The following is a 25,863-nucleotide window of genomic DNA, read 5'->3' on the forward strand; positions in this document are numbered from 1 at the left end:
ATTATTAGAATATTTAATTTCAAGTTCTATTAAATTACCATTCTCAGGGTATAAATCCTGGGTTTAGGTCAGTAATCCCAACAGCAGTCATGGGGAAGTCTGCTGACTTGACAGTTGTCCAGAAGACGATCATCAAGACCCTCTACAATGAGGGTAAGCCACAGAGGGTCATTGCTGAAAGACCTGGCTGTTCGCAGAGTGCTGTGCCAAAGCATATTCATGGAAAGTTGACTGGAAGGAAAAAGTGTGGTAGGAAAAGGTGTACAAGTGAAAGGAATGACCGCTGGCTTGAGAAGATTGTCAGGCGAAGCTGATTTAAGAACTTAAGAGAGCTTCAAAAGCAGTGGACTGAAGCTGGAGTCAGTGCATCAAGAGCCATCGCACACAGACGTCTTCAGGAAATGGGCTACAACTGTCACATTCCACGTACCAAGCCACTTCTGAACCAAAGACAATGTCAGAAGCGTCTTACCTGGGCTAAGGAGAAAAAGAACTGGACTGTTGCTCAGTGGTCCAAAGTCCTCTTTTCAGATGAAAGTAAATTTGCATTTCATTTGGAAATCAAGGTCAAAGAGTCTGGAGGAAGAGTGGAGAGGCACAGAAACCATTTTGCTTGAAGTCCAGTGTGAAGTTTCCACAGTCAGTGATGATTTGGGCTGCCATGTCATCTGCTGGTGTTGGTCCACTGTGTTTTCTGAAGTCCACAGTCAACGCAGCCATCTACCAGGAAATTTTAGAGCACTTCATGCTTCCTTCTGCTGACAAGCTTTATGGAGATGCTGATTTCATTTTCCAGCAGGATTTGGCACCTGCCCACACTGCCAAAGGTACCAAAAGCTGGTTCAATGACCATGGTGTTACTGTGCTTGATTTGCCAGCAAACTTGCCTGACCTGAACCCCATAGAGAATCTATGGGGTATTGTCAAGAGGAAGATGAGAGACACCAGACCCAACAATCCAGATGACCTGAAGGCCGCTATCAAAGCAACCTGGGCTTCCATTACACCTGAGCAGTGCCACAGGCTGATTGCTTCCATGCCACGCCACATTGATGCAGTAATTCATGCAAAAGGAGGCCCAACCAAGTATTGAGTGCATAGAAATGAACATACTTTTCAGAAGCCTGACATTTCTGTTTAAAATATCCTTTTTTTTTAATTGATCTTATGAAGTATTCTAATTTGTTGAGATAGTGAATTGGTGGGTTTTTGTTAAATGTGAGCCAAAATCATTACAATTAAAAGAACCAAAGAAGTACTTCAGTCTGTGTGCATTGAATTTATTTAATACACAAGTTCCACAATTTGAGTTGAAGTACTGAAATAAATGAACCTTTCCACAGCATTCTAATTTATTGAGATGCACCTGTAATTCCTTACATTTAAATAGCGCTTTTCTGGGTACTCAAAGCGCTTCACATATGAAAAAATTACAAAAAAACAAAAAAAAAATTAACACAAAAACCACTATAGCTATGCAACAGTCAGTCTGATTGACTTGAAAACTGGCATGTGGTGTCTTGGTCCAAGGTGCAATGATTGTCTATAAGGACATCTGCGTATCTCGAAAAACACAGCCGCTGTTGGCCAATGAAGTTTGAGCATCTATCGGACAAGGTTAACGGAGGCTGACTGGAATGAAACTCGCTGGGCCCGTTTGACCATGTGAGAAATTTGAAAGAAATCGGCTACCGGGGGAAGCGCTATCGCATTTTCAGGTGCGTAAATGATTGTATATTACGTAATTTTTCACACATGCACACAATATTCATACCATCCTCATTCTGAACAACTTTGCCTCTAGGATCACTGCTGTCAATCAAATCGTTTGTTAAATATTGGAGATTATCTGAAAAACCTACTTTCATAAACTAGTCATAGGTTTTTTGCTCAACCTCAATAAAACCACTACAGCACAATTCTCTGGACTCTCTAGGTCAATAATTATCAAAAAAAAAAAAAAAAGTAGCTATAACAGGGTCATTTAGAAAAAGGGGCGTGGCCAAGTGTACCCAAAATGATATCAATCCTAAATGAAAACTCAGAACTTTGTGACATTAGGTGAGTACATGCGTACATGAGTACATGATTCTAAACAAACAAACTTCTATGGAGATCGGGCCATAGGTGGGGCTATAACTGTTAGAAAGGTGTAAAATGCCATTTCTATGGCAAATCACATGAAATGGCTGAAAATGGCCTTTTCCCTGTCTGATTTATGTAGAACTTCACAGAATTAGGTGAGCACATGTGACACATGATTCTAAACAAGCATGCAAACTTTTATGGAGATCTGGCTATAGGTGGGGCTATTACTGTTAAAAAGGTGAAAAGTGCTATATTTCTATGGCAAATCAACGGCTGAAAATGGCTGAAATCACTGCCGAATGTACTGACAAGTATGTAAATGTAATATCGACACTAGAATCTAAATTATAATCAAGTGATTTACATGTGCTTTTGAAGTACACTGCAAGTCCACATTCAATACAATTAAGCACACTTTTTTTATACAAGGGCCAGTCTGACCCTAGACTGGAGTTATATTGTGACATCAATACAAAAATTTCACACAAACAGTTCTAAAATGTAGTCTCTGACATGCACTCTGAGCTGATCAATTCCCTCCAAAGCTTGTCAAATCTATTCTAAATGTCTAAAATTTTCAGTGAGTTTGTCCATGCACCTCCCGGAACTGCGTTCAAGGTAAACTATTCACACACAGATGTCTACTCATCCACACCACAGGTTAAAGACCTAAACTGAGTGAGATCACTGTGAAAGAATGAGAGAACACACAAACCACTCTTCTGCTGCCCTCTGTAACATATTGTTCCTGGATGCCACAAACTGACAAGTCAGATGTCTCTTTGTAACTGTTAACTCAAAATTAAAGTAAAATTAAATTATAATTAGAACTACAAGTATGATTACAGATTAGCATGACATTTCTCTAAAATAAAACGCCAGGAAAACAGCCTCGTGTGAAATTAAGTTCAAATCAATCCCAACAGCATGAAAAAATGCATATCAGTGTGTTAAAAATCGTGCATCGTGCAGAAGCCATTTTGAAAACTAAATACTTCAGTAGCTTGTAGAACTACTGTACCTTTAGTAGCAATCATATTTTGTATGAAACTATCTACGACAATCTCATGGCAAATTCCTAACTTTTTTATCCCTCAAATAGTGAATTGTCTAGTGTCCTTGGGATCTTCAGCTTTGGCAATCAAACAGATGACATCACATTTGTCTCTTGAGTACTTTACAATAAAGAGGGAGTTCATGGGTGACTTGATGACAGCAAGGTCTTCTGGTCCTTTGGCAGCAAAACAAGGCTAAATCACCACTCCTCCATGTTTAACAGTAGGTTTGAGGTGTTTGTGGAGAAATATTGTGAGTATAATAACTATTTCAGTCTGTTCTAATAACATTATTCTACAAATATTGTGGCTTGTTCAAATTTAGCTTTGCAAGCACAAACCAGAGCTGCCAGAGAACAGGCTTTATCCTAGATACCCGTCCCATCCATACAGTCTTTTCTGGATTGTACTGTCAAAACTTTAACATCTAACATACACTACCGTTCCAAAATTTAAGGTTCAGTTAATTTTTTTAAAAATATTTTGAACTAAGTCTCCTATGATTACCAATGCTGCATTTACTTGATCAAAAAAACAGTAAAATTGTCAAATATTATTATAATTTAAAATAACTGTTTTCTATTTCAGTACATTTTAAAATATCATTTATTCCTGTGACGGCAAAGCTGAATTTTCAGTGTCATTACTCCAGTCTTCAGTAGCTATGTTTCCATCCAAATTTGCGAATTTAACTTGTGCGCAAAATTGGAATATCGCATAAAACATTTGCGAATAAAGCAGCGTTCCCATCCCATGTGTTCAAGAGAACAAAACTGTCTGGGAAATTGGCACAAAATATCTTTAACAAAAATGGAATTTGCTGCAATCAGGGAACACACTGTGGCTCTATTTTCCTACATCACAAATGACTTGCGTCTCATAGCGTGCAGATGAAACACAATAAACGGTGTCATGTTATCTTGCTTGTTTGGATGCTGGTGTTTGGGAACGCAACCATGATGTGAGACGCTTCTGGGAGGGAATTAAACCAAATCACTCTGATGACAGACTTTGGCTCAGGTGTTTCAGAACCACTGGCCTCATTTATACAGGGATGCAAACATATCAGGGGTGAAAAAGGTGAGAAAGATGCGAGACATGTAATTTACATGTTATTTCCTTGTTCTATTTAATGTTATAAATCTATTTATAAAGGTCTAAAATGTTATAAAAAAATATTTATTATTTTAAATGAATTCATTGTGTAAAAAAATCGTTTAAAATTAATGAATGATACTTGTTTCGTCCAGAGTTTTTGAACAAATCTCTATCAAGTACATTTTAAGGCCCCGTCCGCACGGAGACACGTTTAGGTGTACATGCAAACATTTTGTATGGGATAGGCGTTTCGTCCAGATGAATCTGGCGTTTTCAGAAGGTGAATCCGATATTTTTTGAAACCGGGTCCCAGAGTGGATAAATCTGAAAACGCTGCCCTTGCGTTTTCATGTGTACAGCCTTATCCGTATATTTTGTGAAATGATGATGTCATCACCTCACGTGTCGACCCTAGTCAGACACCGCTAAGAGCACAAAACAGCAACAACAACAACAATAGCAGACTCTAGATGCTTGTGTTCGTGCTGCAGAAGCTACTGAGCCAAAATAAAGCGTTATTTCTAAGCTTTACTAAAGTTTGTATACAGCGCGCAAAGTTTATGCGCATGCTCCAAGTCTTATTCTCTGTTTTAAGTGTATCTCTGTGGCAAAATTACAGTGCCACATACTGATCTGGCATGTATACTACATCGTTTTGAGCCGGTTCCAGAGGTTTCATGTGTATGCAGATATTTCTTGAAACGAGGAAAAAAAAGATCGGATAGAGAAAGATCTGGCTTTGTGTGGACGGGGCCTAAAAGTCACTGGTCACCACCTACTGGCATAACAATCTTTATTTGAAGCGTAACATTAGTTTCAAAGGTCATTTACTCATTTTGATCGCTGCTGCTAAATCAATGTCTATCTGGCCAGGGTCTGCTAAAATTTGGCAAATGTGCATCATTGTTGCAAGGTTCTTTCCTTTTTACACTGGGGTTATTTACCCCACATTATTATGTTTCTTGGGTCTGCGCTATTCCCTTCAAAGCAAACAAACCAGCGTGCCTTTATTTGTTGCTTAGTGTTGTTCAAGCCAGAAATGCTCAGGTGCTGCTCAATTCAGCTATATTTAATATTCATATTGACTGTGCAATAAATTTGCGAAGATTACATAAACTTCGCCAGCAAACTGAGTGAACATAATTTGTGAAACATGCCAAAAACCTGCCAAATTGCCTGATTTGACATTGTTACCCTCCACAGTTGATTTTTTACCTGCATTTTACGAGTGTTCATTGCAAACCCTGCAGGTTTCATGTCATTATGACATTGCACAGAACATCTTGTGTGTAAAAGCAACTGTTTAATTACATTATGACAATATAGTATAGTAGACCTCAACGAATTTTGTATTCGTTGGCAAAATGGTAATGTTATAGCGTTATACAAGTTGTATTTGGAATAATAAAAAGTACGTTCAATTCGGTGGAAATAACGCTAACAACACTTTCAAAATACTTTCTCATTGGATCTACGCGAATCTCGTAGGCAACCTATTTTGATCTCAAAAAGGTGAATTCTCACCGAAAGGTGAGGAGTTTGCATCTGGGTCACTCTACAAAAACGTCCACTTTTCTGTCCCTAGCCTTTATAGAAATATTACACTTGAAAAACACTTTAGGATTACAATTTTTTTATATTTTAAAATGAAACAATATGTTATTTGAACAATTAAACCTTCTTGAGCCATCAATGTGGCAATATTTGTTTTTGTTTTTTTTTAAAATATAAAATTTCCAAGCACCACAGAAGTGCTCGTCCCCACAGTCATGTACAGAGGGAAAGTTATTTTGAGGTCAGAAACAGTTTTTTTCTACCATTTAGAATACAATAATGTATACATAAGTATCAAATATATGATGTAAATGACATTAAAAAAACAAAAACAAATGCTGAATAAATATTATAAAATATTTAATGAAAGTAGCGGTCCCCTGAAGTTGTGTCACTGGTGTTACCTTTAACAAAAATCTCTTATTTTGAAAAAAAAAAAAAAAAAAAAAATCACACTGATGACATCACTTGACTTCCTTCTTCCGATTGCCTGAAGATCAATGAAGAAAGGCCAATGGAAAGTCCACGATCTCTTTTCAGTTATCAGAAATTTTAATTAGAGAATCATAATTTCATATGAAGCTTTTAGTTGAAGTCACTGGTATGACCTACTTTATTGTCAGGGAATTTTAAAAAACTAGAATACAAATAGATTAAACTACTTAATTTAGTGAGTATACCATGATTGACAACATGTGGTTTGATACCTTGCAGCAGCCATTTTGTAAAATGCATTTTTCATGAAAACTATCACTGGTGTTACCTTTTTATGAAAATTGTCACTGGTGTTACTGTTTTTTGTCTGTCACATTAAATAAAATGTGTTATGTGTGACATGATAATAATTTTATATCATTGAATTCTGCTACACTTAAGAATTAAGATTGAAAGGATTGCATCATTACTTGTTTATAACTGTTTCCAAATATTTTCGTTGTTATAGCAAATACATGGTTGCGCAAATGAACTAACATTCAATCACACTATTAACTAACCTGATTGAAATAAATAACACAGTCTTATTTTTTGCATTATCATTATTTTCCTGTAAATCTGACTGCATGTGCTGAAAAAATTGAGAAATAATATTTCATAAAAACGTTTAAAATTGCCAGAGAAGTAAGGTAACACCAGTGACAAAAAAAAAAAAATGGTACATGCAGTCTTTAAATAAATGCACAAAAAAAAAAAAAAAAAAAAAATATTAAGCAAAAAATAAAAAATACATTTTAAGACATCTTGCCATACCAAAAGTGGATGTTCTGTAGAATGACCCATCTATGTTTATAAAATGTTGCGCAGAAAACAAACGTACATACAAATGCCATGCATACAGACGTGAAATTTATAAATGATCTTGAAATTGAGTGCAGCTGAATGGTTTCAGATCTCCGCCTTTTAAACACCGCCTAATTAATGTCATTAACGTATAAAAGAGAACCAGTCAGCATCCAAATCCTTTACTTGAGAATGGCGAGGGGCAAGAATGGCTTAGATTTCCAAATACCTGCAGTACTCCGACTCTCTGCCACAAGGAAAAGTGCGTACGTCTGCTTAGAACCTGATGTGACTAAGCACTTTTTTTTTTTTTCACATCAAAGACCATTTTTATAAATATGCATGTTGGTTTGGATTTTAGCGTACACACCCTCTAAGATCAAATCTGTGAGCTCGCACGTTTTATAAATTAAAATTAGGCCCCACCAAACCAAATTTTTGGATGCTGTGCAATGAAACAATGAATATTCCAGTTATCCAATGTTGAGGCAAAGTCACACAAGTTTTTTTGTTGCGTGAGGAATTTGTTCGGTAAATGTGTTTCCATTGGTTTATGCACATGTCTTCTTCTTGGATAAAAAAATGTATCTGCCTCAATGGAGTGCATACGGTTTTTAAGCACATTTTTAGAATTTATGCACATCTTGGCGTTTCCATCCAGCATTTTTTTTATGCAATATCCCAAAATGCACATAAAATAAGTGGATGGAAACATAGCTACTGTCACATGATCCTTCAGTACAGTGCAATACAGTACAATTGTGTATATTTGGCTAACCAAGGAGTAAATTTCCGAAGAGTTCTACTTCTGACAGGAATTTTCTTTAGTGTTCTCTGTTTGTAAATCATCCAGAAGAATGCAGAAAATAAAGAATGATGGGTTCCAAATTATTCGGAAACGGCTTTATAATTCTCCTCAGATTAATGCCGCCGACAACAACAACTGCCTGCCTTGTTGATGTATCCAAATTTGTGTTGTTCTGATTACTGACAGGGGAGCTAGGGAGCAGAATGAGGCACAGTCATGGTTTCAGCATTTTGGCTTCCTTTGCTTTTGGATAAATAATAACAGCAAAATCTGTTATGCGTTATCTGAGACTATAGAGTTTATCTGAGAATTATAGAATCTGGTGACAACGATTGTTGTTTATGCTGTGTTAAGAGAAAAAAAGATGCTGCATTGTCGTTTCACATGACTTTACCTCTAGAGACAACAAATAGTTGAAGATGAGGGTTAAACATGCCCTGTATGGTGTGTGGTTCTGCCTCAGGTAAAATAATGTAATCAGACTCAAAAAATGCTCTATCCTGTCAGAAAACACACACTGGTGATGAGGCGTCTTGTTAAACGTAATTCCAGCCAGCTGCACAAACACTTTGTATAGATCTGTCTACACACAACAAGAGGAAACAATTGTGTTCATTGTTTCACTCACAGGATTCTGAACAAACACAGATAAGACATAAAAGAGCCTGTCACTGTCCTCTGATCACACCAGCTCTAAAACACAAAATAGCCAGCAAACAAGAGCACCTAACCTGCATATGACCATTTAAAGCACTGAATCTAACACATCTGGAGGGGGAAGACAGAGGAAGGGAGGGGAACCTATTAAAAAACTGATCATACCAGTCATAGTTCAGGAAAAAAACAGTAAATCAGCATGAAGGGGCTTTATGGAAAGTACACCTCACCCTTCATATATAAAAAAAAAACCTTAATAAAGGGCAAAAGTCTATTCATTAACCTCACACAACCCAGGCTTCATTCATTCTCATGGGCATTGTTTACTGTACATCATGCATTCACTGGGACACTTTCCTGTTCTGGGAATTTAACCACATCATTTGGATCAAAGAGATCAGACCGGAATAATTGTCACGTTTATGTTGATTAAGAGTAATTATATGCTTGATAATGTGGAATAACTGGAAATTTTCCCTCATGAAACACTCTTACAGTATACTGTATGTTTATGGACATCCTCATATTTCATGTGTTCATCAAAATAAATGTATTTGTTGTGTCCTAAAAATGCATGAGTCATATTGTCATTGCATGAAATACTACATATCAAAGGAAGCATGTGTGTGCTTGAGCTTTTCTTCATCGTCTTTGCTCAATGTCTTCTAATCAGATAGTGATTTTTAGTGGATGTATGAAGTGGATTTACTTTGAATTTTCACTCAGAAATTACAAGTAAATTTCACTAATAATTCACAAAGAAATGACAAGTAACACACTGAATTAAATGTGACATTTTGAAGTAGAAAGACTTCAAAAGTATTTTCTTGTAAAAAGTTAGTTAGCTTAAGTTTATTTACAACTTCGAAAAATCTTTTTTTTTCTTTTTTTGTTTTTACAGTGTGTCCAAAGGTGTAGAGATTCACATTAACTATAGTCATGATCCACTAACACTGAAAGTGTGTTCATTTTGATAATTTTGATCAGCAAGTATCATGCAATGACAGTTGACTTTCTTTTTTTAAGCGTGACTTAGGGTGTGTTCACACTTGTAGTTTAGTTCGCTTGGTTCATTTGGTCCGGACTCTCTGGACCAAAAACAAACAAACATTTAGTCCTGGTCTGCTTAGCATTCACATTTTTAATACCGAACCTAAAGATGCAGAACCTAAAGGCATAGGGATACGTTCACAACCTGATTGGTTAGCTTTAAAGACTATATACACTGCCCGGCCGAAAAAAAAGTCGCTGTTTGGATTTTAATAGGCAAATACTGAAGAATCTATGAATATATCATTATTACAGTGATTATTATGTTTCTAGCATGTTAAATGTTTGGCAACGGTTCTTTTAACCCTTAAAGATGGAGTGTGTAGCTTTTCATTTCTTAAACAACCATGTAGGAAGACACATCATGGCCATATTCCAGGATAACAATGTCAAGATTCATCAGGCTCAAATTGTGAAAGAATGGTTCAGATAGCATGAAGAATCATTTTCACACATGAATTGACACCTCTGAGTCTAGACCTTAATTTCGTTGAAAGTCTTTGGGATGTGCTGGAGTAGACTTTACAGAGTGCTCACCTCTTGCTTTGTCAATACAAGATCTTGACCAAAATTGATGCACCTCTTGATGGAAATAACATCACAACATTTATTTCCATCGAAAGGTGCATCATTTTTTGGTCAAGATCTTGTATTGACAATGCAAGAGTTGAGCACTCTGTAAAGTCTCCTCCAGCACATCCCAAAGACTTTCGATTAAATTAAGGTCTGGACTCTTCTTCATGATTCTTCATGCTCTCTGAACCATTCTTTCACAATTTTAACCCTGGTGAATCTTGACATTGTCATCCTGGAATATGGCCATGATACGTCTTCCTACACAGTTGTTTAAGAAATGAAAAGCTACACACTTGCTAAACATTTAACGTGCTAGAAACATAATAATCACTGTAATAATGATCCATTCATAGATTCTTAAGAATTTGCCTATTAAAATCCAAACAGCGACTTTTTTTTGGCCAGGCAGTGTATTTTACTATATATTTTGTGACGGAACTTAGCGAACATCCAAAACAATGCTTTGTGCTTGGTAAATACGCTCATTGTATGTGCCTAGCCTATGATGGTATTTTGAACTTGTGAAGAGCTTACAAAATGCATAAAGGAGTCAAAACAGTGGCAGAAATCCTTTCGTCACACACACATACAAAGATCTGCTGCGAGGAGACACGGTTTAGATGCCTGTACCGAACTATAATGGACAACATCGCGGCTATGACGAGAAAAAACAGGTACATCATGTCCTGTTTTGGGTTCATTTAGATGTCTTTGGTCCGTGTTGCTTTCAAATTTCAGTTGAACCGCACCAGAGTTCGTTTGGAAGAGAACAGAGACTTATCTTTTCAGGGATCTCGGTCTGCTTGTTTGGTGTGCACTCTGTGTTCTACATCTAAACGCCAACTCATTATCGAGCTCCTGCGCCAGCATCACACACATGCGTCGTGCTGCTCACGTGTACAGCGTCGGCCAACGCTGAGCCGGCATTCGGACGTAAACACAGAAGCCTGCACTGCGTTCACTACATCAACTGCGTATGACAACAGCTCAAATTGTTAAATAAAGTCGTTATTTTTGTGTTTTGTATTTTCGTGTTTTGTTTTTTTTTGTGCACAAAAAGTATTCTCGTCACTTCATAACATTAAGGTTGAACCACTGTAGTCACATGGACTATTTTAACAATGTCTTTAATACCTTTCTGGACCTCAAAAGGTGCAATTCTGTTGCTGCCTATGTGTGGTTCAGATACCCTCGGATTTCATCAAAAATATGAACGAAGATGAACGGTTTGAGACAACCCGATGGTGAGTACTTAATGACAGAAATTTAATTTTTGGGTGAACTAACCCTTTAAATAACACAAATATACTTTGTGTATTTAATCAGGCTTATTCATTGCCAAAATTAGAACTAAAACAAGCCAAACCAAACAAGCAAGCCCAGCTCAGGTGAGACAAAGTAACGTAACACATTACTTTCCATAAAAAGTAGCTAAGTAATGCAATTAGTTACTTTTTTAGGGAACAACACAATATTGTATTGCATTACTTATAAAAGTAACTTTCCCCAACACTACTTTTGGGAACACAGTTAAACTATACAGTTATTATAAAACACATAATAAAACATATAATACATATTTTACATATAAGTAGTCCACAGCATAACCATTTCACCTTGTAATACAGAAGAACTTATCTAAAACAAAGAACTCTTTGCTTCTATGCTAAACTTGATTAGAGAAAGTTCTCACTCTTCATTTATAAAGTGCATCAGATGTACCATTTGAACAAACAGCTGACTGTGAGATTAACATTTCTTACAGATGAACTCAAACTGCTTAAACATCTTCCCATATTAACCTGTGAACATAAAGAGTCAAACTCACCCAGACAGCTGAGTTGAACTCTGGAGAGATTAGTGTCCGTCTGCAGCACGTCTGTCATTCACAGGAGTTCAGCGGGACACAGTGCCGAGAGCGCGTCCAGACCTGCTGTCCTGACTCTGCTCTTAAAGTGTTTTCCCTGTCGGCACCGAACTTGCTGGCATGGATCCTAACATCACAGGCTGAGAGTTCCTCATTGGTCGCAGGGTTATAGGAGTTGAAGGGGGAGGACTGAACACTGCACAGACTAAAAATGTGTGCCTCACTAATTTTGGTTTTCCTTTAAAACCAGAGGATTGCAAATACAGTACATGCTTTTCATTGGTTATGTAATATTTTTACCTAAGGATTCTTTTGGATATGGGTATATAGCATAAAAGATTTGGTATTATACTATATTATTTTATTATCTCTCTCTCTCTCTCTCTCTCTCTCTCTCTCTCTCTCTCTCTCTCTCTCTGTCTCTCTCTCTCTCTGTCTCTCTCTCTCTCTCTCTCTCTCTCTCTATCTATCTATCTATCTATCTATCTATACACTATATATTTACACATGTTAATATATTACCAAACGTTTGGGGTCAGAAAGACTTTTTATTATTGAAAGAAATTAATACTTTTATTCATCATGGATCCATTTAATGGATCAAAGGTGATAGTAAGGACTTTTATATTATAATTTCTATTTCAAATAAATGTTGTTCTGTTGAACTTTCTATTGATCAAAGAATGATCATAAAAATCATCATGGTTTTCATAAAAATATTAAGCAGCAATTTCTGAAGGATTACGTGCCACTGAAGAGTGAAGACTGGAGTAATGATGCTGAAAATTCAGCTTTGTCATTAAAGGAATACATTACATTTTAAAATATATTACAATAGAAAAAAAATATTTCACAATATTACTGATTTTACTGTATTTTGATCAAATAAATGCATAGATTCAATGATTTTTGAAGTTTGTACATATGTTCCAATTTTTTTGAGGCGTTATTAGATCCCATTCTTGAAAGATGTGTGAAATCCAGTGAAAATTCATCTAGTCTGTCAACAGTACGTTGGCACAAATTAAGACAGAAAGCGAAAGCAAGGCTGCTGGGCACATGACCAAATATACAAGGGTATTGCACATGTTCCAGTGGCGAAGCAGAAACAGCTCATAACCAGCTGGTCACTACACAAATCCAACATCTGGCTCTGCACCAGTGACACTGATTGGCTACCAGACATTCAACAAAGCATAAACCAAGTCCTGCATTTGAAAAGACTTTGAAAGAAATATTACTGTGCAAAATATATGTTCTTAGATCTGATGTAGCAGTAGACAAAGTGCCTGACAATAGATCGCCTGTAACATGTGGAATGGCCATCTTGTGTATGTTTGGGTTTGTGTATGGATTTTGAGTTAAATTCTGAATACAGAAAACACCTGCTGAAGTCTCCTGTGTCAGTGAAGAAAGCATGAGGGCTTTTTAACATCAACAACATAGTCCTTCCTGTCAACGCACAACCAGTGCAAAAAACAGAAGTGACTGTGTGTCATTGAAAATAACACTCTGAACAACATCTTCCAAAAAAAAAAAAAAAAAAATCAGTATACATATTGATAAAACAGATCTGTGTTGGAGTGAAGGAGCAGGTAGCCATTAGCCATTTATATTAAAAAATTATTAGATTAGATTATTAGATTGCATGTGCATCTGCAAACATAAAGTGGAGACATTCCTACTGATCATACGATCTACAGTGAAACTATGGAGCACTTGAGAATCTTTACTTAGGAAACTGTTGCGCCATCTAGAGGATCTGTAGAAATATTGGTATTCAAAGAAGGAGCACCACAATGAAGAACCTAAAATGCCTCAAAAAAGTTATCTCTTCTCCTTTTAAAGCTTGTAGTATATATTACTTGCTCGTAGTATATGTTACTTGGGCGTTTATTGTAAACCTCAAATGTGTGGCTCTTATCTGTTAATTTGTTCCAGTAAGAGGAGGTTCCCGGTGCATCGGCTGCACTTCGAGGGACACAAAGCGCCCACAGGAAACATAAAGTAAACACTCTCTGGAAGCACTGCCCTAAACCCTAGACCCTAGACAAAACATCTGCCTGAAAGAGAGAGAAAGAGATGAACTGATAGAGGATTATACAGCATTTTAGTACATTCAGGACAGTACACTCAAAAATAAAAAAAGACACTTTCATGACTATGTTTCTTAACATACTTAAGTAAGGTAAGTGTACCTATTAAGCCCACCAAAATCTAAGTTTAGGTGTTTTTTTTGGTTTTTTTTCATAGATATTGACATAGTTTATAAGAAAATGTTAAAATGTTAAAATGCAAGATTACTCTCTCATTTGAAAATTTATTAATTAGTTGATGTACATTTTAGAATATAAAATTAAGATATTTTATGAATAAAGTCAGAAGTCTGACATGGGCTTAATTGGTACTTTGGCACTATTTAAGCCTGCATGTGTTCCAAATAAGCCCACATCATGATTGATTCAAAAAATATAAAAATGTATTGATTTTAAATAAGTAAAACATCAATATTTTATTATTTATTCATTATTTATTTAATATTTATTCAGTGACAGGGAAGTATTTGAAAAATTCATTTTACTAATGTTTGATAATGCTAATGAGCCCTGGGTGGGATGGGTAGGTGTTAGTGGCTGGGGGTCCGGCCGGTGGTCTGGAGGCTTAAGTCGGCTTGACGCAGGAGTGGTCGCAGGAGTCAAGCTGGAAGTTTGACTGGGTGTATTTCGGGAGCCAAGCCAAGTTGGGGCTCCATACTCTGGGTTTATGGGGGTCTCATAGTGGATCCCCTACACCAGGAGTATGGAGCCTTAAGTCGGCTTGACTCTGGAGTTATGCCTGGTCAAATGTGGAACATTGACAGGGTGTATCTCGGAAAGGAAGCCGAGTTGGGGCTCTAGACTCTAGGGTTAGGGGGGTCTCCTAGGAGTATGGATCCTTAAAGGGTTATTCCACCCAAAAATGAAAATAATGTTATTTATTACTCACCCTCATGTCGTTCATCTTCAGAACAAAAATGAAGATTTTGTGATTTTTTGATTTTGAAAAGTCGTTATTTTTTTACATTTTTTTTTGCCGCACAAAAAGTATTCTCGCCGCTTTATAATATTAAGGTAGAACCACTGAACTCACATGAACTGATTTAAATATGTTTTTAGTACCTTTATGGATCTTGAGATTTTCAATGGTATTGCTGTCTGTAGCCATCAGATTTAATCAAAATATCTAAATTTGTGTTTCGAAGATGAACGAAGTTCTTACGGGTGTAGAACGACATGAGGGTGAGTAATAAATGACATTATTTTCATTTTTGGGTGAACTAACCCTTTAAGTCGGCTTGGTTCCCGAGTTATGCCCGGTCAAAATTCCACAGGAAGTGACCGTATCTTGGGAAGGAATCCGAGTTGGGGCTCCATACTCCCGGCATAAGGAACCCACTTGGTGACCTCTCCATGCCCGGAGTCTGGAGCCCCAACTGGGATTGGGTCCTGAGTTATGCCCAGTCAAATTTGGACAGGAAGTGGCGATATCTTGGAACCAGGCGGTCCCAGGGGACTGTGGGGAAAGTTAGGCTTCGAAGTCTCGAGCCTTAACTCAGATTGGCTCCCAAGTTATGCCCGGTTATACATAAGGAACTTTAGGACAAAACGGGCTCCATCTCAATTAAATTAAAGGATTAGTTCACTTTGAAATAAAAATTAGCCCAAGCTTTACTCATCCTCAAGCCATCCTAGGTGTATATGACTTTCTTTTTCTGATGAACATAATTGCAGAAATATTAATAAATATCCTGACGCATTCGAGCTTTATAATGGCAGTGATAATGTTCAATGAGTATGAGCTGAAGAAAGTGCTTCCATCCACATGCACCCATCATAAATATGTACTCCACACGGCTCTGGAGGGTTAATAAAGGCCTTCTGAAGCGAAACGATGCATTTGTGTAAAAAAAATATCCATATTTAACAAGTTATGAAGTCAAATATCAAGCTACAGCAAGACTGCCTTCCGTATACAGGTTACGAAGAAAGTGTAAACTGGCGTCACGTCAATTACACTTTTTCCGTAAGTTTAATAGGGAAGGCGCATGACGCAGCGTAAGCTTTGTGAACTGCAAGAGTTTTACACTTTCTGCATACGTTGAATACGGAAGGTGGTCTGGCGGAAGCTTGATACTTAACTACATAACTTGTTTAAATATGGATTTTTTTTTTACACAAACGCATAGCTTCGCTTCAGAAGGCCTTTACTAACACTATGGAGCCATGTGGAGCACATATTTATGATGCATGGATGAGGATGGAAGCTTTTTCTTCAGCTCATACTCGTGAACCCTATTCACTGCCATTATAAAGCCATCAGGATATTTATTAATATTTCTTTGATTATGTTCATCAGTAACAAGAAAGTCATATACACCTAGGATGGCTTGAGGGTGAGTAAAGGTTGGGCTAATTTTCATATGAAAGTGAACTAATCCTTTAATGTGTGTAATTGTAGGCCTATCTAAATATAGTTGTAAATTAAGGTAGTAAGTAAGGTAAGGTAAGGTAAAAGGTTAGTAAGCATGCAAAGAAATGTTATCATTAAACACTTTCAAAACGAAAGAAAATTAATCAAAGTTTGTAATTAGAGGGATTCCTCATTGGAACACATAAAGTGGGCTTAAATGGTTCCACAGTGAGAAATGGTGAAAAAAAGACAATGTTTTCCTTTAAAAATGTAAAATATGTTTACAAAGACATGCATGGAGCTTAAATATAATATGGACTAAGTATCATAGTAATTCCCATTGTGACCACATTGAGAAATGTTAAGATTTATTCATTCAAGGTTAGCTTGTTGGCATAATTCGCTCTACAAAACGATTTATGTATTTATTTGTAAATTAATGTAAAATGAATTACAAAACATTTATTGTTTGTAGTTCACATGCTTAATTCTTTGGCCGTCTATCTTTCAGTTATCTTTCAGTAAGGCTAATGGTTTGACCTTGAGTTTAGCTTTGTGCACAAGCACAAAGCTAATCTTTCCATTTAAAGGAAAATGATATAAAAAGATAAGTTACTATTTGTTCATACACAAAAAACAATACATTTATCTGTCAGCTGACATAATGTCAATGTACTTTCCAAAGAAATGGCTGAAAATTGCAGAAAAGTGTTGATTTCTGAAGGGCGTTTTTGAGTGTCTTTGGGTGTCTCAGCATGCAAATAAATGGGGCTAACTCACCATTGCCAAATGTGATTAGTATGCAATAAAACAAAAAATGTCAGGGAAGTAACAAATCACTAGATTGGTTAAAATAATTAGCAGCATAAAATATGATTTTGTCTTTTTTTTTTTTTTAATTTGACTTCAGAGTTGAAAGTGTGCTTAAACACTTACCCTACACTTATAAAAAGTGCACTTTGTAATAATGTATAATTAAAAGTAGCCTATTACTTTTAAAATAATTTTGACATATTTCAAAGAAGTACATTTATTTTGATGTGTTGACTAATGTTGATTATGTAAGGAATAATTGACGATGGGCCGTTGATTTATTATTAAAAAAAAATGCGAGAGAGAGAGAGAGAGAGAGAAAGAGAGAGAGATTAAGTGTATGCTATTACCTGAGTCTGTTGTGCGTTCAAGTCATGTCGAAAAGATTTACGCATTTACAAGCTGAAAGCCACCACAAAGTAGTAAATACCAGTGGGAAGCTCGGAATTTTCTTTAAGCCCCAATCTTTACGAATTGGGGGCATGACAGTGAAAAACGTGGTGGAACACCACAATTTTTAGTAGACATTTGTCAGGCTTTTTTTTCCCACTCCGTACTGTGGGCCTATGTGTGTGCGTTCGAGTGGGAGAGTGAGCGGGAGAGAGTAGCCTATGTGCTTTTCGTACATAATAAAACGTAATTTGGTGGCAAAAAAACCCAAAACAAAACAAAACAAAACAAAAAAACATGGAAATAAATTGTTGTTTTTATCCTATAGACCCTTTTCACACGTCCGGGTTTCTCGAAGCAGAAGTCGTTATAGTTGGGTAAAATTCTATGGCGGTGAATGAGATAATACATTAAACATATTTTTTGTGTCCCCATTTTCTCAAATAGCAAAAGAAAAACTCAGAAACAATGTTTTCATAACTTTCAAAAAATAGAGAGAGATTGATAACGGCAGTCAGAAGAGCGAAAGATGTCAACTTCACTGTCACTCCCAGCCGCTGTATTAGAAACACCCTCATGGCAGTGTTTACTAGTTTTATTTTTGTTTTGTTTTTTGTAATTTGATGGTAATACAATACTAAGTATAGTTTTATAAATGTAAATACATTTTTAAAAAATGAAAATATAAAAAAAACTTTGCAAGATTGACGATGATGATGACCGTAAAAACGCGTCATCACAGTCTGTGAAAAGGGTCCATTGTTTACCATATTTATTTGATTGTGATTATATTTATTTAATCAGTATAGTTGTGAGTTTTGTTTCTTTTGCTGTTGTAGGCTGTAAGGACCTTTTGAAATATTTGAAATCATATTGGCGAAGTGATATGGACATGTAATAATGTGGTCAATACCTGCCTGGAACTACTTTGCCGGGAGTTTGATTGACAGACGATCTAACCCAGTGTTGGGTTAGAAGTAACAGAAGTAACCTGTATATCAGAAGTAACCTGTTCTGTCTTGTCTGTCGACGTGTTCTTTGTATTTGTCCTCTTTGTCCTCAATGTATTTTTCACTGAACATGATGTGTGGTGTGAAAGCGGCATGGCTTGTCGGACATAGCAACAGTAACTAAAAACTAATTCAGTATTACATTAAAAGTTCATATAAATGTACTAAATTGCAACTTCATCACAAATGTGAAATTGCAAACATATTTAAAAGCATACAAGTTTCAATAAAAATGACATTAAAGTGTATTTTAGTTTACCATAAATTCTTGTAAGTACATTTATATCATATTTCAGTGACAATAGAAGAAATTATGAAATGACATTTAAGCTTAAATAACTTAAAGAATATACTTGAGTGTGAATTGAATGTAAGTGCTTTTTTTGACCCACTTAAGTAGGACTATGCTCTTTTTTAAAAGTGTACTCTTTTTCAAGACACAAGTATTGGAGAAACTTTGTCAAGCTATAAGCTTCTTATGATAGAGAGTAGCCTGGTTACATACCGTTAAACTCCTCTTTTGAAAAAAAAGAAAGAAAAAAAAACAGCTACATGTTCGTAACAAAAAGTAGATAACTACACTGAAGATACATAAGGGGGCAATATATTTTAAAAATTGTATGTGTATGTAATTTGTAATTTCATCATAGCCATGCATTATTTCTCTGTCTTAACAACAAGGGAATTTTAATTAATTTCTTTTAATTTACACCATTCAACAGAATATTGAATAACAGTAGCATATACGCTGCTGTAAAAAGGAGCATAAAATGCTGCCAAAGACTTGATGTCCCTGATGGGACGTCTGCGCACTGGGACTCCTTTCTTGTATCTTTAGGCTCCACAGTTCAGATTTGTTTGTCTTCCTGTTGCCTCTCAGTGTAGTTAGTGGTTTGATTCTCATTCATCTAGTTATCACTGCGAGATTTCCAGCCTGACTCAGCAGTGCTGGCAGATTCTACTGATAACAGCCATGGTAATTTGCTCATGTTGTACCTTTGAATGTAAAAAAATAAATAAATAAATAAAAAAATCTGCAATTATTTACTGCCATGGTAATTTATTGATGTTACATTTAAATGTAAAAATTCTGCAGTTATTTACTTTGATGGTTCTCCAAACCCATGATGATGTGATTTTTTTTTCTTTTTCTGTGGAACAAAAAAGTGTTTTGTTGTTGTTGTTGTTGTTGTTTTTAAATGAATCTTTACACAGCTCTTTGCACACAACAGAAGTTCATTGTGACCATGTCTGTCAAGAAAAAATGCAAAATATCAAGGTTTACAATGCACTGAACATGACTTGAACTGTGGAAGAATATGTCAAGCTGATCTTTTTATTTTATTTTATTTGTAACATAACCATGTAGTTCAAGGGAACTCGCGCTGCGTCAAGCGCTTTGGGAACGCCTCTGCGTGAATGCGTCGTGAAGCACATGTGAAATCTGTCCAATGGCATGACGGAACATCATAGGCGGGTGACGTCATGACCAGGAAACTATAAAGCACACCCGAACCAAACAGAGTTAGCTTCTGTGTCTTCAGCAAGCGCTTTCTGTGAAACTGTCTGTCTTATTTATTGTTGTTTGTCTCTCACGTTATTCAAGCACACATATCTAAGACACTATTATGGCGACACAAGTGCAGCAATTCAGGCCGTGTGCGTCTCCTTGTCCTCGTTACATTCCGGCGGGAGATGCACACGAGCTTTGTGTTGTTTGCTTGGGAGTGGAGCATGCCCAGTCAGCTCTCGAGGGAGCTGGCTGTGTGCATTGCGAGCAGATGTCTATGAAGACGCTCCGCTCCCGCCGGGCACTTTTCGAGGAAAGCGGTTCGGCTCGCGCTCCCCGCGGCTCGGGTCCCGCTGCTGCCGAGGCACAGTGAAGGCTCGCGTCGTGGGGTTCGCAAATGGATCTTGCAGAGGGGTTAGAGACGGGCCCCGCCCTTTCTCTGCCTTTACCTGCAGGATCCAGCGCTTCATTTCAGGAGCTAGAAGCACGCTCTGCGGTTTCTTCTGCCCCTGGTGAAGCGCCGATGTTGCAGTGCTCTAGTTCTGAGGAATTAGACGTTGTCAGCATCGATCAGTGTGATGAGTCACCACCACACTCACAAGCATATGAGGAGCTAGTGGAGGTTGTTACTAGAGCGGTGGCCAGATTAAACATAAGCTGGCCGACCGAGAAACAGGAAGCCCGTCAGGCCAGTTTATTAGACGAGCGCTTTCTCCCTTCTCGCGCACAACCTCCACGCCGGGGCTTGCCTTTTTTTCCCGACCTCCACACCGAGGTGTGGAGGTCGTGGAACAGACCCGCGTCCTTCCGGGTCTATAGTCCGCAAACATCTAATTATAGTACCATCTTAGGACTAAAAAGGCATGGTTATGGGGAGATGCCTCGGGTGGAAGAGACGCTCGCGAGCTATCTCTCCCCCGAGTCGGCAGCCTCCCTCAAAGCCCCGAAGTTACCCACTAAGCCCTTACGTACATCTTCTGCTTTAGTGGGTAAAGCGTACTCGGCAGCAGGTCAGGCGGCGGCGTGTTTACACACTATGGCCGTCCTTCAAGCCTATCAAGCCGACCTGCTTAAAGACCTTGATGAGGGTGGGGAAGTCAGTCGCGAGGCATTCTCTGAGCTAAGGAAAGCTACAGATCTCTCTCTCCGTGCCACCAAGGAGACCGCCAGATCTATTGGGCGGTCTATGGCAGCCCTGGTGGCCACGGAGAGACACCTTTGGCTCAACCTCGCTGACATGAAGGAACGAGATAGATCTTTTTTGCTTGATTCTCCGATCACGCCGCCTGGCCTCTTCGGCGACTCAGTCAACACAGTCGTCGAGAGGTTCCAGGAAGCTAAGAAACAGGCGGCGGCTTTCTCTAAATTTCTTCCCCGCCGATCTCAGGTCTCTGGGGCTGCTAGTCATAAGGAGCAGTCCCAGCCGAGTACGAGCTCCTCTCACAGGGCGCAACAAAAAGTGAGCGTTGCTTCCCACGCCCCCCCGCAGAAGGACTGGGGGTCGGGGCAGCGCTCACAACCGAAGCCATCCAAAGGAAAGGCGGATCTTAGGACCGTTATTATCCAGCGGAGGGCTTCGGGAAAGAAGTCCTGACACCAGTGGTGTCAGGCTTCTGAGGGCAGTCCCCTCCGAGGCGGGTCGGTGTCCACCTCAGTACATGGTGCCCGGCCCCCCTCGGTGCCCTCAGGGGGCCGTTCTGCCAACCCTGCCACCTCGCGTGCTTCAGGGCGCAGCAGCTCCCAGCAAACGCTTATCTCAGCGTCCACCCGGCAACGTAGTGGCGTTGGGATGTTCGCTCCCTCCAAGGAGGGACCAAAAGTGGCCAGTTCAGTTGCTCCCTGCCGGTTCGCCGCTTCAGGGCACCGGGCTGGTCACCCATCTAACACCAGAGGTCAGTCTCGAGAGATTGATTCCCTTAGTAGATTCATTGGCAGCGTGGAAACTTCTGTCAAACGTATCTCAATGGGTCCTGCGCACAGTAGAATTTGGGTACAGAATTCAGTTCGGGTTGCGACCGCCCAGGTTCAACGGGGTTCTGTTCACCGAGGTGATCCCTGAGCAGGCTCTGGTTATGGAACAGGAAGTACAGACTCTCTTGCGAAAAGAAGCCATAGAAAGGGTTCCTTCTCCCAGCAGGGAGTCAGGGTTTTACAGCCGGTACTTTATAGTTCCAAAGAAGGATGGAGGGTTGCGTCCCATTCTAGATCTGCGCCTATTAAATCGCTCTGTAAAGAAGCTCAAGTTCAGAATGCTAACTCTGAAACAGATCGTGTCACAAATCAAGTTCGAGGATTGGTTTGTCACGATAGATCTGAAAGACACATACTTTCATATATCCATCCTTCCTCAACACAGGAAGTTCCTGAGATTCACTTTTGGGGGCAAAGCGTACCAATATCGGGTTCTTCCCTTTGGCCTAGCTTTATCTCCCCGCACATTCACAAAATGCGTGGATGCAGCTCTGGCTCCTCTGCGACTCCAGGGCATCCGCGTGTTGAATTACATAGACGACTGGTTGATTCTAGCACAGTCAGAAGAGTTGGTGGTTCCTCCTCGCTATCTCTTCGTTAAAGAGAATTGGTGACCTACAAGCCCTTTCGGTCTCTCCCTCTTGCTTGGACTTTGCGCCAGGCATGGTAAAAGCCTTCCTCTTTCCTCGGGAAGGTTATGTCCCTAAGGTCCCCACTAATGTGGCGGGCCCTATTATGTTGCAGGCCTTTTGCCCTCCTCCATTTCTGGATCCGGACCAGGAAAAACTTAATTTGCTGTGCCCTGTTCGGGCTTTGGATGCTTACGTCCACAGAGCTGCCCTGTGGCGTAAGACGGATCAGTTGTTCGTCTGTTTCGGGGCCCCTCGTAAGGGGCCCCGAAACTTGCTCAAGGTTTGCATCTAAGCAAACCTTGAGCAAGTGGGTAGTTGAGGCTATCTCACTTGCGTATGAGTCTGCCGGTCTTCCTTCTCCTCTTAAGGTCCGTGCTCACTCTACACGGAGTATGGCGGCCTCTTTGGCCTTGTTGTCTGGAGTGTCCCTCCAAGAAGTTTGTGATGCGGCGGGGTGGTCCTTGCCGCACACTTTTGTTAGGTTTTATAACCTAGATGTGGCCTCTACCCCGGAGTCAAGGGTGCTGGTGTCTTAGTGTGCGCTGAACAGTTTCACACAGACAGGCACTCGGTCTTATGGCGGCGTGGGTATCTCGTTCCCAAAGCGCTTGACGCAGCGCGAGTTCCCTTGAAAGGGAACGTCTCAGGTTGCGTATGTAACCATGGTTCCCTGAGAGGGAACGAGACGCTGCGTCCCGTTGCCATACTCCCTGCATGCCTGTATCGACTTACTTCGACTTTCAGAAGCTAACTCTGTCTGGTTCGGGTGTGCTTTATAGTTTCCTGGTCATGACGTCACCCGCCTATGACGTTCCGTCACGCCATTGGACAGATTTCACATGTGCTTCACGACGCATTCACGCAGAGGCGTTCCCAAAGCGCTTGACGCAGCGTCTCGTTCCCTCTCAGGGAACCATGGTTACATACGTAACCTGAGACGTTTTCTGTTCTTTGAAAGCATTTATTTAAAGGGATCATGTCATACTTTTTATAATCCCACTAAGATCCACTTATAATGTTTCTCAAGATTTTTTTATTGAGATATTGATGACATCACTGTTTTTTGCAGAGCTGCCTTACAGCTGAATTAAAGGTGCTATTTGCGATTTCTCAAATTCGTTGTTGAACACTGTTGATATTTGAAATCAACCCAAACAAACCCACCCCTCTCTTCATTGCTTCGCCTCCAAAACTCACACTCCAATCCTAACCACCCTGCTTCGAGTCGTTCTCAAACTCCAGCCCGATCGCTGCCGGCACGTGAGGCGAATGCACCACATAGCAAAATCTGCAGTTTAATACTGTAAAATAATACTGAGTCCACCTTTAAACTCATTTAATAATTTATGAACTTTACAAAGTTATTGAACTGAACTGAATTATCACTGAACTGACTTCAGCTGAATAATGACTCTTAGAGCTGCTTTACAGCAGAATTGAATTGTCTTTGCATCGCTGATCATTATATGCCTGTTTAACACTATAAAGCTGCTTTGAAACAATCTCTATTGTATAAAGCACAGTGTTGGGAAGGTTACTTTGGAAATGTAATAGGTTACAGATTATAAATTACCCTATTTAAAATGTAATAAGTAGTGTCTATTTCAATTACTTTATTAAAGTAATGTAACTGATTACATTTGATTACTTTATACATTTCTAACAAATGTTTTCAACTGTTAATCATTTTCAGACATTTAAACAAGGCAGGGTTAACCTTATAGTAGCCTCAATACTGATTACTGTTGACTAACTTCAAAATCCTTCATCACTCGAATATTATAGTAAGTTAATCTAGGGATGGGTACCGGAACCTGGTATTAAACTGGCCCCAGTGCTAAATTATGAAAGACCATTGTATCAATAAGCTCTGACGCTATCATTTAAACAAAAGAATCGTGATACTCTATTTGTCATGCAGCTCTAACCACAGAGTTAACTAAATCATGTGAACATGGGTTTATGATCAAATGTACACATTAGCCACAGCTGACTGTTTAGCTGCATTTTGCTTTTTTTTTTTTCTTTAGCTGCAGCTACATTGAACCAACCCACTCTTCCTAATACCCTTGGTCCAAGTCAAACACAAGCCCAAAGCTCCTTCATGCTGGCGGCTAGTGGGAGGATCCCTGAGGAGAGGGTGAATGAGTGCCACTTAACCTTGACCAAGTTCATAGTGAAAGGCTTTACAACAGTGGAGTGCAACTGTTTTAGGTCACACTGTCAGTCAGTGTTGGGTAAGCTACTTCAAAAAAGTAACTAATTACTAATTACATCATCAAAGTTGTATTTAAAATACTTTTCTAATTACTCTGTCTGAAATGTAATTTAATTACTCAATAAGTAATTCAGTTCATTACTAATTAATTCTTATAATAAAGCTAATAAAGCTTGACCGGATAGACAATAGAAAGGAAACTCTTTTAATAATTTAAATATGAGTTAAACATGGAATAGTTTAGCCTTTTATAGCTTTTTAAAACATTTTAGCTTTATTAAAACATACTATAGTGCTTAAATTTTTAGTAACAAATAGGGATGTCAAGATACCAAAAATCTAGTAGTCGGTACCGATACCAGCAAAAGTGCACAATACTCGATACAACGGTAAAAATATTTAAAGATACAAATAAAACAATGCTAGGCCTATATATTTTTTCAGGTAGGTCTAATAGTAGTAAGTAAAAATACCACAAAAATTGAATAATCAAATATAAAATATCTCTGCATAGCAGGCCGGTGTTGTGTAATATTCGGTTCCTGTGAAAAACTGTTCCAGTGGGTGGAGTATGCGTGAATATTCATGATATTTCCCCGGTTGTGGGCGTGGCCTTGAGACAATGCACAGACGAATGGAACTGAAAATATTAGTGTTCAAATCGCAACTCGTGGATGGATTATTTCGAAACGGTAATGAAGTTTCAATGTTAAGCATTAACTGCAACAGTTGACATTTTCAAAACTATGAATATATTGTGTAATATGATAAATCATCTGTGCTGTTTTGCCTGATTGATTACAGACACAGCAAACAATCAGTGAATAACTAATGTTTGT

At 38.6% G+C, this 25,863-nt stretch overlaps 1 protein-coding gene across 1 annotated transcript in view; it reads right to left on the bottom strand.

Moving 5' to 3' along the window:
• Positions 1-12,149, bottom strand: part of mylka (myosin, light chain kinase a) — a 105,965-nt gene extending 93,816 nt beyond the window's left edge. Inside the window, exon 1 of the mRNA XM_051905890.1 lies at positions 11,993-12,149. The gene's annotated coding sequence lies outside the window, so the exon portion shown is untranslated. The remainder of the gene's footprint in view (positions 1-11,992) is intronic.
• Between the last annotated feature and the right edge of the window lie 13,714 nt (positions 12,150-25,863).

The sequence above is a fragment of the Ctenopharyngodon idella genome, chromosome 9, assembly GCF_019924925.1.
Source record: "Ctenopharyngodon idella isolate HZGC_01 chromosome 9, HZGC01, whole genome shotgun sequence".
In the NCBI taxonomy this organism is placed as follows: domain Eukaryota; kingdom Metazoa; phylum Chordata; class Actinopteri; order Cypriniformes; family Xenocyprididae; genus Ctenopharyngodon; species Ctenopharyngodon idella.